The sequence below is a fragment of the Scylla paramamosain genome, chromosome 19 (genome assembly GCF_035594125.1).
Source record: "Scylla paramamosain isolate STU-SP2022 chromosome 19, ASM3559412v1, whole genome shotgun sequence".
Lineage (NCBI taxonomy): Eukaryota > Metazoa > Arthropoda > Malacostraca > Decapoda > Portunidae > Scylla > Scylla paramamosain.
In genome coordinates, this window is record NC_087169.1 from 3466126 (window position 1) to 3482535 (window position 16410).

At 40.1% G+C, this 16410-nt stretch overlaps 1 long non-coding RNA gene across 1 annotated transcript; it reads left to right on the forward strand.

The window, feature by feature from the left end:
- Positions 1-1403: 1403 nt before the first annotated feature.
- LOC135110035 (uncharacterized) lies at positions 1404-6984 on the forward strand. The gene is made up of 3 exons (XR_010273050.1): positions 1404-1866; positions 3488-3660; positions 6487-6984. It is a non-coding gene; the product is annotated as an uncharacterized LOC135110035 (long non-coding RNA).
- The last annotated feature ends 9426 nt before the right edge of the window (positions 6985-16410 follow it).

The following is a 16410-nucleotide window of genomic DNA, read 5'->3' on the forward strand; positions in this document are numbered from 1 at the left end:
TCTCCTCTCCTCTTCTCTTGTCTTTCCTCTTCTGTTCTCTCTTCTCTTCCCTTTTCTTCTCTTCTCTTACGTTTAGATTTAGGTTTATCAGGGGATCGATAGTAGGAGGGAATAAGAAGACAATCGGGTGAAGATAATAGGTTGGGTTAAGTGACGAAGGAAAATAGAAGATAAAAACAATATATGCTGTATTTTAATGTAATTATTTAATGTATGTATGATTTGTTGTTTTGTTCAATATTGTGTCAGTATTACATTCCCCTCGCGTCCCCTGTCTGTGCCGCATGGTGCTGCCTTGCAAGGATGACACCTGTCTAGTTCCAGGCAACACCACGACTCAGGGCGCAGTAGTGGATGCCCAAACTTGTGAAGCTGTGTGTTGTCAGCCTTGCATGTGATGACGAGTGTATGTGGTAGTGAAGTGTTTTATTTGGTGTATACTGGATTAGGTGTTGCTTCTTCTCATTTTTTTGTCAGCCTGGCGTGTGATGACCAGTGTATGTGATAGTGTAGCTTCTAGTGATAGATGTAGTGTTGGTGATGCAGCACTGACTTGATAGATGTATTGTTGATAGATGTATTGTTGATAGATGTATTGATAGATGTATGCATCCTCCAATTATACTTTTTACCCACAATTATTATTATATATCTAAGAAGCATTTACCCTCCAATTACTCTTTTTATCCACAATTATTATTATTAATTTTCAATATTCCTCTTATTATTGTAATTACCTTTACTGTCTGTCAATGTTATTATTATTATTATTATTATTATTATTATTATTATTATTATTATTATTATTATTATTATTATCATTATTACTATTACTGTTACTATGTATATATAATATTTATACATGGAAGTTTATATTTCTATTATTTGTGTATATATATATATATATATATATATATATATATATATATATATATATATATATATATATATATATATATATATATATATATATATATATATATATATATATATATATATATATATATATATATATATATAATGTTCTTCATTGCATTTAAAATGTATATGTTTTCTATATGTGTATTTAGAATATTATAGATTTAAGTTCATGACCAAAAAAGCTATATTTATATATGTGATGTCTGCCAGTCTTTCTCTATGGAATCATAATTAAGTGTGAATTTATAGGTAAGCGTAATAAAGTGTTTTAAGTGTTTCCCAGCGAGATATATTCAGTTGCTGGTCACTGCAAGGCCATTGGCCCAACAGTCTCCGCTGCTGGCCCTGGGCGTTAATACCTTTGACCTGCTGATCCAGCTGGCGAGGGGGGGGGGGCGTACACCCCTCACTACAGGCTGCAGTCACCCGCCTCACTTGTGCCTTCCTGAAAAAGGCAGGGCAGCCACCAAGCCTGTGGTTGGCTCACAGGAAACCCCCAGAGCATAAAAGTGATGATGCAGGGGCATCATTGCAGCCCTAGAGAGGAAGAGGAACATGGCTGAAGACTTGGTTAAAAGATTAGTCAAATATAGGGTTGAAACAGATCTTTAAAGTGTTCACAGCAATTCGGCTTTCATTTGTAAACAAAGAGCAGACAGCTAGGAAGATGACACCAGCAGCGGCAGGCGGAGACAGGCGGTGTGACACCGTAGCCCTCCGCTCTGCCTGACATGTGCTGTGTGTCACGCAACCAAACTCAAGTGGAACATGCACTGTTACATGTACCAGATTATCGGACACGCCTAACAAGTGTGGCGCCATTCGTAAAGCAACAAAACTGCTTGTCTTGAAAGAAAGTCCAGTGACAGAGACAACCTTGGCCAGTGTTGTGTTCGCTTCCTGACAGGGTGGGGATTGTGACCAGGAATTTGTCCAGCTTCCTCTGTAAGTGTTTGGTATTCACGCCCTTCATGTCACGGTGTGTGCCGGGAGGGAGGTGAACAGGTGGGTGTCCCTTGTTGCAACACTGCTATGCTGGAGGCTTCTGATACTGGTGTGGCAGTTTGAAGGGAGGTGGGGTGGCCACGCTTATTCCTTCCTGATCGTGCTTTGGAGTGAGTGCATGTGATGGGTTCAGATTTGGGTGGGACAGTCTGGTTAGCAATAATTATTTTCCACATATTTATAATTTGGTATTTTTCATTCTTCTTTCTACTGAGTATAATTTGTATTGTGTCTTGTTTGGTAATTAACTTTTCTTTGTTTTTTCTCTCTCTCTCTCTCTCTCTCTCTCTCTCTCTCTCTCTCTCTCTCTCTCTCTCTCTCTCTCTCTGCTACTTCTGAGATCCCTCCTTGTGCAAGGTGTGAGTTAGATGGTGGCTGGGATGGTATTGGCTAGTAAACGTCATCTGTGGTTTCTCTCAAGCCTGCCATGCTTATTCTGCAGCCTGGAATTCTGGTTGTGTCTCTGATCTCAGACTATTGGAGTCAGTTAAGAGACAGTGGGCGAAAAGAATTCAAGGATTTGAGAACATGTCATGATCAGCATTTTAAAACCTTGAACTTGTATTCACTCTAAGGGAGAAACTATTACGGGTTGATCTTATTATTAAATTTGGAAGATATTTTCATGGACTCTCCCCAATCACTGTTCACCTCAGCCCCCTTGTGTCAACACTAGAGGCCATCCATACAGTTAATGCAGCAGACCTGCTCATCTCAGCCACTGCTGTCAGCACTAGAGGCCATCCATACAAATTAATGCAACAGACTTGTACACCTCAGCCACTACTGTCAGCACTAGAGGCCATCCATACAATTAATGCAACAGACTTGTACATCTCAGCCACTACTGTCAGCACTAGAGGCCGTCCATACAGTTAATGCAACAGACTTGTACATCTCAGCCACTACTGTCAGCACTAGAGGCCGTCAATACAGTTAATGCAGCAGACCTGTTCATCTCAGCCACTTCTATCAGCACTAGAAGCCTTCCATACAAATTAATGCAACAGACTTGTACACCTCGGCCACTGCTGTCAGCACTAGAGGCCGTCCATACAATTAATGCAGCAGACCTGTTTATCTGAGCCACTTCTGTCAGCATTCCTTATAGTTGTGATGCCAGGCACACATTTTTCTCAAGAGTGATGAAAATCTGGAATTTTCTTGCTAACAGTGTGCCTGAATCTAATTCTGTTGATGGTTTTAGGTACAGTTTGTCCAATTTCTCAGATGTACATCTGTTTGATTCTTGCTGGTGACATACATGCTGTGCTGCTAGTCAGATTTATTATTTGTCTTGGGCTGATGGCACACTTGCCAGGCAGTTAGATAAGCATGTACAGACTTTGGTGTCTTTTTGATAGTGGTGGTGAGCTGACCCTGAACTGGCCCTGAAGGGGTTCTCTCTTGTGAGACCAGCCAGGTAAAAAATATGTTGAAATGTAGCCACATTTACTGTTCTGAAGTATTTACTATTCTATTCATTTCTTCTCTGTTCACAGGTGCTCTGGAAAATCAATTCAAGGCTAATTATTATTTTTTCTTTATTCATTATCCACAGTTGCCTTGGAAAGTGCATTCCTGGCTGAGTGTGGTGCGTGTGCCTGCTTCTTGTGTGGTGGTGCTGCTGCTGCGTGAAGCCTCTGCCGTGGGAACCCACCACAAATAGCTAATGGATTCTGTATGACGGGATCAGCAGCAGACAGAATTCCAGTGATGTATTAACATGCCTAGGTTTGGTCCTAAAGGATTGATTTGATGTTGTATTTACTACTCATTTGTCTGTAGTCTATATAGTTTTACTACTACTGGAGTAGTAGTAACACTGGGGCTTTTTTTTTCTTTTTTATTCAAAATTTGTGTTGCCCCTGGCCAGTGCTCCTCTTACAGGAGAAAAGTAGTAGTAGTAATATTTATTTTTGTATGTGTTTGTGTCTATCATAGTATACTGCAGTCTAGGAAAAGTTTTATGAGGAAGATGTGTTAATCTTGACAGTCACTGGTTTGAACCTGAAGCACAACTTTCCAGAAACAAGACCTTGCATTTAGTATACAACAAACTAACTTACCAGCTTCCTGTGTTAGCTTAATTCTATCTTGTTTGTATTCTTAATGCTTTGCTCTCTCATAAAAAAAACATTTTCAAAGGCCATACAGATGATCACCAAAATTCTCATGGGGCATTTTCTTTCTCTCTTGCAAAATCCTTGCATTGTCAGTCATGAAAATGCCCCTGGAGACCACAACAACACCACCTGAGTAAAGATAAAGATGAAAATAATGATAGTGGTTGTGGCAGTGGTGGTGGTGGTGGTGGTGGTGGTGGTGGCTCTGAGGAGAATTAAGTACTAATATCAGAAGGATGTGGTTTTTATGTTGCAGAAGAAACCAGATGGAAAAAAGGTGTGTGTGTGTGTGTGTGTGTGTGTGTGTGTGTGTGTGTGTGTGTGTGTGTGTGTGTGGGAAAAGAGAGAGAGAGAGAGAGAGAGAGAGAGAGAGAGAGAGAGAGAGAGAGAGAGAGAGGGTGGCTGGGTTAGGGAGAGAGAAGAGAAAGAGAAAGAGGTAAGTGGAGATATGGAGACAAGGGAGAAGGAAGGAAAAGCAGAGGAGTTATGGGAGAGATGGCAGAAAGGGAGGAGGAGGAAGACAAGGAGGGAGGGAGGGTAGATGAGCAGTACGTATGTACGTATGTAAGTGAGTGTGAGTGGAGTCAACATATAAAAGGGAGAGAAATGAACACTCTAAGGAGGGAAGAAATAAAGAATTCATGAAAAGATATTATAGACATATGTAAGAATGAACCAAGGATGTTCTATAGAACGGTAAAATGAAGAATAAGAATGGGTTCAACAAACTGAAAATAAATGGCAAACATGTTGAAGAAGAAGCACAAATTGCAGAGGTTTTGAATGACTTCTTTCAAAGTGTCTTCACTGGAGAGGGAACATTTGGTAGACCGGTGACGGCAGATGTGAGAGTAGAAGAGTGAGTGAGATTGAGGTAACAGTGGATGAGGTAAGAATAATGATGGAAGACTTGGATGTGAGGAAGGCACAGGGACCTGATGGAGTGTCTGATTGGGTGGTGAAGGAATGCAGAGATCAACCTGCACATGATTTACAAACTCATCATAACTTCATTAAGGGAAGGAGTGGTGCCCAACATTGGAAAAAAGCAGGTATAGTCCCCATATATAAGAGTGGAAGCAAAGAAGAACCATTTAATTATAGACCACCATCATTAACAAATGTAGTGGCAAAATTGTGCCAAAGAATAGTGAAGCAAAGATGGAGTGAATATCTGGAAAAGAGAGAAATATTAACAGACAGACAATTCAGATTTAGGAAAGGAAGGTCATGTATAACAAATTTAAGGTGCTTCTACTTCAGTCATAGATATGGTACAAGAAAGAGAGGGATGGGCAGATTGTGTTTATTTTGATAAGGTGCCTCACAGCAGACTGTTGTGAAAATGAGAAATGTCTGGTGGGCTGAGAGGAGCACTCCTACATTGGATCAGTGACTTTCTGAGAGGAAGGGAAATGAGAACAGTGGTCAAAGATAAAAAGTCATCATGGAGAGAGGTAATTAGTGGTGTTCTGCAGGGTTCAGTACTACCACCAGTCATGTTTGCTACCTGTGTGAATGATGTGATGGAAGGGGTGAATAGTTACATGAGTCTGTTTGCTGATGATGCAAAATTGATGGGAAAAGTGGAGAGGACAGAGGAATGTGAAGCTCTACAGGGAGATCTGAATGTGATTTGGGATTGGAGTGACACTTGGAAAATGGAGTTTAACATAAAAAGATGAGGAGTGCTGAAGTTTGGGCATAGTTGTGTGATGCCAGTCTTCAGTTATAAATTGGGTAATGAGGAAATAAAAGTGAAGAGTAAAGAGAAAGACCCTGGAATTACTGTCACCGATAAGTTGTCCTCAGAGGTACATGTAAGAAGAAAGACAGGGGAAACATATAATCTGGTGAGAAACATAAGAACAACATTCAACTACCTGGATGAAGAGATGATTAGGGATGTAACTGACAATGATAAGACCTAGTTTGAAATATGCAGCAGCGATGTGGTCTCCCAGCACTAAAAGGGACATAAAGAAATTAGAAAGAATACAATGAGCAGCGACAAAGTTGCCTCTGACCCTATCAGACTTATCATATGAAGAGAGACTAAAACTAAACCTACCCTCCCTTGGAAGAGAGAAGAGAGAGAGGTGATCTGATGGCATTATATTGGATTTTGTCAGACTGTGAAAAATTGGACCAGAGTAATTTGGTGGTGAGAGACTTTAGAAGCACGAGAGGGCATGAGAAGATGAAGAAGAAAGGTGTGTGTAGGAGGATATTAAGAAGAACAGTTTCCTGCAAAGTACTGCAGAAATCTGGAAACACACACACACACACACACACACACACACACACACACACACACACACACACACACACTCTTAAAAACATCTGAAAATTTTTACTATAAACTTGTAAATTTCTTCATAAAGGTATGACTTCTTATATGTCACCTCTTATGTGACCTGTTATGACCTCTCAGGGACAGCCTTGGGGGCATCCATTACTGGCAGAAGCCCGAGTGTGCTGAGTGACGGGGCGGCATGACCTTGCACATCAGAGGGTCAGGTCAGTGTGTGCATTGTGCATATTGTGCCTTAGTGGCCTGTCATCTCTCTCTCTCTCTCTCTCTCTCTCTCTCTCTCTCTCTCTCTCTCTCTCTCTCTCTCTCTCTCTCTCTCTCTCTCTCTCTCTCTCTCTCTCTCTCTCTCTCTCTCTCTCTCTCTCTCTCTCTCTCTCTCTCTCTCTCTCTCTCTCTCTCTCTCTCTCACACACACACACACACACACACACACACACACACACACACACACACACACTCTTGATCATGTGAAGATGGAGATAGAGATCAAAGAAGAAGTGCCAAAATTCAATGAGGAATATAAAAATGAGAGAAAAAATTATGCTAAGGCAGACTTTACAGGGTTAAAGAAATTCTATGGAGAGCTTGATTGGAATAATTTATTAAGAGGTATGGAGGTGCAGAAAAAATATGAAGTGTTTTTAAGCAAGTTTAGAGGTGTTGAAAGATATGTGTCAAGATATAAGGTAAAAGAAAATAAGAAAGTGTGGTTTAATGCAAAGTGTGCAGAGGCAAAAAAGAAAAAGGAGAGGGCATGGAAAAAAATGAGGAAACAATGGAAAGAGATAAATAGAGAAGAATACAGGACAGCTAGAAATGATTATGTTAAAATAAGAAGAGAAAAAGAAAGAAATTTTGAAAGAGATGTAGTTGGAAAGTGTAAAGAAGAACCCAAACTTTTCTATAGATATGTAAATGGAAAAATAAAGCATAGAGATACTATTACAAAGCTGAAGGAAAATGGAGAAATTTATGAAACCACACAAGAGATGGCTGAGATACTGAATAAAAGCTTTAAGTCTGTATTTACAAGAGAAACTGCCTTTGCATCACTGGGAGATGAGGAACAACAGAAAGGAATAGAAAACATACAAGTGGAAAGAAAAGAAATTAAAAGACTACTGGAAGAGCTAGATACTAGGAAGGCGATGGGGCCAGACGAAGTAAATGGATGGATATTGAAAGAATGTAGAGAGGAATTGGAAGAACCAATATGGGAGATAATTAACAGTTCTTTAAAGGAAGGAAAAGTACCAAAGGAATGGAAGAGAGCAAATATAGTACCATTATACAAAGGAGGTAATAAAATGGAACCACTGAATTACAGACCAGTCTCACTCACGAGTATTGTAAGTAAACTCTGTGAAATAGTCATTAAAAACAGATGGGTGCAATATCTTGAACAAGAAAATATAATAACAGAAAAACAATTCGGTTTCAGGAAAGAGAGATCTTGCGTAACAAACTTACTGAGCTTTTATACAAGAGTAATAGATAAACTACAAGAGAGAGATGGTTGGGTTGATGCTGTCTATTTAGATCTGAAAAAAGCTTTTGATACAGTTCCACATAAAAGACTCATATGGAAACTGGAACATCGAGGAGGGCTAAAAGGAAAAATACTTAAGTGGATGAAGGATTATCTCCAAGGTAGGGAAATGAGTACAGTAATCAGAGATAATAAATCAAGTTGGTGCGAAGTAACAAGCGGAGTACCACAAGGGTCTGTGTTGGCACCTATAATGTTTCAGGTCTATATAAATGATATGACGGTGGGTTTAAATTGTTACATTAATATGTTTGCAGATGATGCAAAATTGATGAAAGTAATAAAGAACCAAGAGGATTGTGAGGAACTACAGAGGGATATTGATAGAATTTATGAATGGAGTAAACGATGGAAATTAGAATTCAATATAAAGAAGTGCCATGTAATGGAGATGGGAAGAAGTAAAAGGAGACCTTCATGGGAGTATAAGATGGGAGGAATCACAATACCAAAGAGCAAAGAAGAAAAAGACTTGGGAGTAATAATTCAAGACACGCTATCACCAGAAAAACACATCAATGGAATATTTGGCTCTACATATAATTTGCTAGCAAATATCAGGGTGGCATTTAATTACCTAGACAAAGAAATGATGAAGAAAATCATAACACACATGATACGTCCCAAACTGGAATACGCAGCAGTGGTATGGTCTCCACACAAAAAGAAAGATATAAGGAAATTGGAAAGAATACAAAGAACAGCTACGAAAATGATACCTGAATTGGAAGACCTAAGTTACAAGGAAAGACTGGAAGAAATTGGATTACCAACACTGCAAGAAAGAAGGGAAAGAGGAGACCTGATAACAATGTTCAAATTAGTAAATGGCATGGAGAAGATAGACAGAGATGACCTAGTTGTAAAAGTGGAGGAAGGAGATAGACGTACAAGGGGACATATGAAGAAATTAAAGAAGAGTCATTGTTTGGGAGATATTAAGAAATACAGCTTTCCGCATCGAACGGTTGAAATATCGAATAACTTAAAAGAAGAGGTAGTTGCGGCAAAGAGTGTGCACATGTTTAAAGAGAAATTGGACAAATTCGGTTATGGAGACAGGACTAATTGAGCTTTGGCTCGGACCCTGTATTATACAACTAGGTAAATACAACTAGGTAAATACACACACACACACACACACACACACACACACAGAAGATGTTGAAATGGGAGAAGGAATGGTGGAAGTAATTATAATTCAAACAGAAAGGAAGGGAGAAGGAAGAAGAGATTTTGCAGTGGCTTATGTATCCCCAAAGATGAATGCATGGACACAAGAGGATGGAATAGATGGAGAAAAAAGGAGGAAGTGAGAAATGGAAAGAATTCGAGGAGGTAAGAAACGAATATATCAGAATCCTGAGAGATGAAGAAAGGAATTATGAGAAAGATATAGTTAACAAGTGCAAAGATGAGCCAAAGTTATTCTTCAGATGTGTGAATGGGAAGATGACGTTACATATGAAGATACACGGTTACAAGCGGAATTAATGAACAAGTGCTTCCAGTCAGTATTCACCAAAGAGAGCAAATTTGAAGGAGAAAGAGCATGGCACAGAAACAATGTGATGAGAGAGATACAGGTGGACGTAAGTGAAATTAAGAACATTATGAAAGTTTTGGATGTAAGTAAGGCTCAATGACCGAATGGAGTGTCCAACTGGATACTTAAGGAATGTTGTGAACAACCAGCAGGGAGTATACACAATACCATAGTATGTTCTTTTAAGGAAGGAAAAATCCCTCTAGACTGGAAGAGAGCCAATATTGTGGCCATTTTTAAAAGAGGTAATAAAGAAGATCCATCGAATTACAGACCAATGTTCTTAACAAGTGTGGTGGCAAAAAATAGTGGAAAGAATAATTAAAAACAGATGGATGAAATATTTAGAAGAAACACAAACATTGACTGACACTCAATTTGGTTTCAGAAGCGGAAGGTCTTGTGTCATGAATTTAGTGAGCTTTTATGGTAAAGCGATTGATATAATTCAAGAGAGAGAGGGATGGGCCTAAAAAAAACATTTGATAATGTACCACACCAGAGACTGCTGTAGAAAATTCAAAATATAAGGGGTTTGCAAGGCAACACACTGAATTGGATTACAGACTTGAGGGACAGAGAAATGAGAACAGTAATAAAGGGAGAACAATCAGAATGGTGTAGAGTTACAAGTGGAGTACCACAGGGTCTTAGCCCCTGTAATATTTCTGGTGCATGTTCAATATAGTGAATGAGGTTGACAGTTATATAAGTCTGTTTGCAGACGATACAAAATTATTGAAAAGAGTGGAAAACAATATGGATTGTGAAATATTACAGAAAGATCTAAATAAGATATATAAATGGAGTAAGAAATGGGAAATGGAATTCAATGCAAAGAAATGCAAGGTGATGGAATTAGGAAAAAAAGCAAAAGAAGATTGACAAGTTCGTACACCATGGGAGAAGTGGAAATTAAGAAAACCAAACAAGAAAAAGATTTGAGAATTACAATAAGTGATAATTTATCACCTGAAAAACATGTAAACAAAATAGTTTGGGAAACCTATGAGTTATTAAAAAAGATGAAAGGGGCATTTGCGTACATGGATGAAGAGATGATGAGAAAGTTGATGGAATATGTGATTCAACCAAACCTGGAATATGCCACAATTGTTTGGTCACCCCATAATAAAAAGGAAATAAGGAAAATTGAAAGGATCCAAAGAGCTGCAACCAAATTGGTACCAAGTTTGAGAGATTTAACCTATGAAGAAAGATTAAGGAGATTGAAGCTTCCATCATTACAAGAGAGAAGAGAAAGAGGGAACCTGATTGCTATATACAGAGCTTTAATAGGTAAGGATCAAGTTGACAAAGAAGACTTATTTGTGTGGGACTCAAGAGATACATGAGAACATGGACTGAAATTGAGGAAAACAAGTAGAAGAGATATCAAGAAATATGGTTTCCCAAACAGAAGCATAGAAATATGAAACAACTTAGATGAAACAGTGGTACAAGCAACAAATATTCATGAATTTAAAGTTAAGCTGGATGCTTATAGATATGGAGACAGGACAGCACGAGCATATCTCTTTTCCTGTAAAACATAGCTAGGTAAATGCACATTTCCTGTCTCTACTGGCCCTAGGTATGGTAAAGGAAATGTCATGAGTCATACTACTACTACTACTACTACTACTACTACTACTACTACTACTACTACTACTACTACTACTACTACTACTACCACCACTAGTACTACTGCTACTACTACTACTACTACTACTACTACTACTACTACTACTACTACTACTATTACTACTACTACTACTACTACTACTACTACTACTACTACTACTACTACTACTACTACTACTATTACCACCACCACCACCACCACTACTGCTACTACTACTACTACTACTACTACTACTACTACTGCTACTACTACTACTACTACTACTACTACTACTACTACTACTACTACTACTACTACTACTACTACTACTACTACTACTACTGCCGCCATCACCACTACCAACACCACCACCACCACCACCACCACCACCACCATTACCACTACTACTACTACTACTACTACTACTACTACTACTACTACTACTACTACTACTACTACTACTACTACTGCTGCTGCTGCTGCTTCTAGTAGTAGGTAGTAACACAGCAACTACTACTACTACTACTACTACTACTACTACTACTACTACTACTACTACCCCTGCTATTATCACTGTTACTACCACCACCACCACCATCACCACTAAATCAGTATTTATTATTTTTCTTCTTGTCTATGAAAAGACGTGGAAAAGTGCAGGGTGGTATCATCAGCGTAGGAGTGGATAGGACAAGAAGTTTGGTTTAGAAGATCATTAATGAATAATAAGAAGAGAGTGGGTGACAGGACAGAACCCTGAGGAACACCACTGTTAATAGATTTAGGAGAAGAACAGTGACCGTCTACCACAGCAGGAATAGAACGGTCAGAAAGGAAACTTGAGATGAAGTTACAGAGAGAAGGATAGAAACCGTAGGAGGGTAGTTTGGAAATCAAAGCTTTGTGCCAGACTCTATCAAAAGCTTTTGATATGTCCAAGGCAACAGCAAAAGTTTCACCAAAATCTCTAAAAGAGGATGACCAAGACTCAGTAAGGAAAGCCAGAGGATCACCAGTAGAGCGGCCTTGACGGAACCCATACTGGCGATCAGATAGAAGGTTGTGAAGTGATAGATGTTTAAGAATCTTTCTGTTGAGGATAGATTCAAAAACTTTAGATAAGCAGGAAATTAAAGCAATAGGACGGTAGTTTGAGGGATTAGAACGGTCACCCTTTTTAGGAACAGGTTGAATGTTGGCAAACTTCCAGCAAGAAGGAAAGGTAGATGTTGACAGACAGCTGAAAGAGTTTGACTAGGCAAGGTGCAAGCACGGAGGCACAGTTTCGGAGAACAATAGGAGGGACCCTATCAGGTCCATAAGTCTTCCGAGGGTTTAGGCCAGCGAGGGCATGGAAAACATCGTTGTGAAGAATTTTAATATGTGGCATGAAGTAGTCAGAGGGTGGAGGAGAGGGAGGAACAAGCTCAGAATCGTCCAAGGTAGAGTTTTTAGCAAAGGTTTGAGTGAAGAGTTCAGCTTTAGAAATAGATGTGATAGCAGTGGTGCCATCTGGTTGAAATAGAGGAGGGAAAAAAGAAGAAGCAAAGTTATTGGAGATATTTATGGCTAGATGCCAGAAATCACGAGGGGAGTTAGATCTTGAAAGGTTTTGACATTTTCTATTATTGAAGGAGTTTTTGGCTAGTTGGAGAACAGACTTGGCATGGTTCCGGGCAGAAATATAAAGTGCATGAGATTCTGGTGATGGAAGGCTTAACTACCTTTTGTGGGCCACCTCTCTATCATGTATAGCACGAGAACAAGCTGTGTTAAACCAAGGTTTAGAAAGTTTAGGACGAGAAAAAGAGTGAGGAATGTACGCCTCCATGCCAGACACTATCACCTCTGTTAGGCGCTCAGCACACAAAGACAGGTCTCTGACATGGAAGCAGTAGTCATTCCAAGGAAAATCAGCAAAATACTTCCTCAGGTCCCCCCAACTAGCAGTGGCAAAACGCCAGAGGCACCTTCGCTTAGGGGGATCCTAAGGAGGGATTGGAGCGATAGGACAAGATAAAGATATGAGATTGTGATCGGAGGAACCCAACGGAGAAGAAAGGGTGACAGCATAAGCAGAAGGATTAGAGGTCAGGAAAAGGTCAAGAATGTTGGGCGTATCTCCAAGACGGTCAGGAATACGAGTAGGGTGTTGCACCAATTGCTCTAGGTTATGGAGGATAGCAAAGTTGTAGGCTAGTTCACCAGGATGGTCAGTGAAGGAAGAGGAAAGCCAAAGCTGGTGGTGAACACTGAAGTCTCCAAGAATGGAGATCTCTGCAATAGGGAAGATGGTCAGAATGTGCTCCACTTTGGAAGTTAAGTAGTCAAAGAATTTCTTATAGTCAGAGGAGTTAGGTGAGAGGTATACAGCACAGATAAATCTAGTACGAGAGTGACTCTGTAGTCGTAGCCAGATGGTGGAAAACTCAGAAGATTCAAGAGCGTGGGCACGAGAGCAGGTTAAGTCATTGCGCACATAAATGCAGCATCCAGCTTTGGATCGAAAATGAGGATAGAGAAAGTAGGAGGGAACAGAAAAAGGGCTACTGTCAGTTGCCTCAGACACTTGAGTTTCAGTGAGGAAAAGAAGATGAGGTTTAGAAGAGGAGAGGTGGTGTTCTACAGATTGAAAATTAGATCTTAGACCGCGAATGTTGCAGAAGTTAATGAAGAAAAAGTTGAGGGGGGGGGGTGTCAAGACACTTAGGGTCATCAACAGAAAGGCAGTCCGACCTGAGGACATTGATGGTCCCCTCCCCAGATTGGGACTCCGAAGCTGGTGTAGGAGTCGCTATGACAGTCCGAGAGTTTGGGAATTCAGTGGGGAGTTTGGGGAGGCAGTGGGAAGTTTGGGAAGGCACTGGGAGTTGACTGGAGTTTTTAAGACAGACAGACAGAGAGAGAGAGAGAGAGAGAGAGAGAGAGAGAGAGAGAGAGAGAGAGAGAGAGAGAGAGAGAGAGAGAGAGAGAGAGAGAGAGAGAGAGAGAGAGAGAGAGAGATTATAAATAAAGATACGCACAGAAGCTGATAAACGGGCAACAATGCATAAGGAGACTCCACAACAAGATATCAAGTATTATATCCATGAACAGCACCCACCTACATTCACTCACTAACCAGGCTGATCTGTACTGTACTTCTGTGTATGGCAATGAACTGCAGTAAATATGAACCAGTATTTTTTCTGTCATTCTTGTTCTCTTTTACCTCAGGCAGTGCAGTGCAGTTTCCAAGGCTCCCCGAGTGTACAGCATTGTTGTGTGTGTGGATGGGGTGTGTGTGCCAGACTCCTCACACTCTGTATTGGTAGGTTGGGAGAGAGAGAGAGAGAGAGAGAGAGAGAGAGAGAGAGAGAGAGAGAGAGAGAGAATCATTACCTGTACATTTGTGTCACATGTATATTTTAGCTATATAAAGTGATTAAGTCCGTGTGTGTGTGTGTGTGTGTGTGTGTGTGTGTGTGTGTGTGTGTGTGTGTGTGTGTGTGTGTGAACCATTTCCTCACTGACACAAGCCCTTCCAGAGACATTTTTCCTTCATTCAAATAAACCATAGTAATTTCATTTCACTAAGCTAAAATAAAAATAGTAAAACATGAATTAATCTGCATCCATCCCTTCTTTGAACTTTAAGTGGTATGTGTCCTTTGAAAATACCATTAACTTGTATCTTTTTATTCAGCTTGGGCAGCTACAACAGCCAGATTAGTACACCAACTCTCTCCTTCTCTCATCTCTTTCTATCTCAGCATTCGTCTCCCCACTTACCTCTTCTCTTCCTCCTCTCATCCTTCTCTCTCTCATCATTCTGACCTTCATTTATTTTTGTCTATGCATGTTTTCTCATATTTGCATGCACTAACTCATTCTCTCATCTCTTTCACTATTCTTCTCTCCATTTATTTCTGTTCTTGCATGCTCTCATTCTCTCTCTCTCTCTCTCTCTCTCTCTCTCTCTCTCTCTCTCTCTCTCTCTCTCTCTCTCTCTCTCTCTCTCTCTCTCTCTCTCTCTCTCTCTCTCTCTCTCTCTCTCTCTCTCTCTAGCACTCTATTCCCTTCTTCCATTCATTAGAGGTCATCCCCTTACACCCACAGCATGTATTGCACTCATACACATCTCCTCCTCCCTTTCTCTCCCAGTTCTACATGTTTCTCTCATGCCTCATCTCATCTCCTCATCTCCTCATCCTCCTGTGTCACTCTCTCCTTAGTATCACTGGGCAAGGTCACCTACTATTGAGACAGTAGCTCTTCTTTGGTCATTGCCAGGCTCTCTTTTGGATCTTCATGGCAGTTTCCACAACAGCAAACACTGCAAGCTTGACCACACTGATCTTGTCTCCAGTGAAGCTAAGAGTGGGAATGTTTTTACCAAGTATGTGTTGTGTTGTGGAGTTTTTAGTTTAGTTTTAATCACTGTTCTTCCTTAATCTGTTACTGGAATCATGAAAACACCCTTGCAAACCATAACAACATCTGCTAAAACCTGTTAAAGTATCATTAACCCTTTTAAACCATTACTTTAATCACAGAAACATCCTTGCAAACCCTGACAACATCCACTGAAACTTGTTAAACTGTCACTAGCATTATTAAACCATTACTTGATCATAAAAACACCCTTGAAAACCCTGGTAACATCCATTAAAGTCTGTTAAACTATTACTAACCTTATTAAACCATTACTTGAATCATGAAAATGCCCTTGAAAACCCTGATAACATCCACTAAAGCCTTTTAAATTACCACTCCAATCAGGGGAGCTCCAAACACTATTAGAGCCTGTTAATAAAGAAAAGGCACTGGGATATTGGGGAACGCACATTTCAAGCTGTAGCCTTATCTCACATCCTTAACTCTCATAACAGGGCCTTTGTTGGAGGCGTCCCCTGTGATACAGTGGACGACAACCTGGAGCTCTGTGACACACTGACAAGGGAGAAGGTTACTTGTCGCTCCAAGGCTAAGCTGGTCGGCCCCATGAATGTCACTGTCTGCATTACCGGAAGAGGCGCGTCTGAAGTGACCAAGATAGGAAGGTACGTGGACAGGCTGTACCAGTTCCTCACATATGCTGGTGTGTACATATAGTGTGCCTGCACGTGTATGCATGTGAATCTAGTCTTACCTTATGTTACCTAAACCAGTGTAACCTGACTTTATCCTGACTACTGGAAATAACTGTATAGGAATTAAGCTTGTAATGCCCTGTGTTTTAGCAGTAGATTGTTGTGTTTTTCTTAGTTTTCACAGGGTGTCCTGCAAGTTTAGGTACACACTTTAGGTGTGATAGTTCAAGTAATTCTAAGTTGAAAATACTCT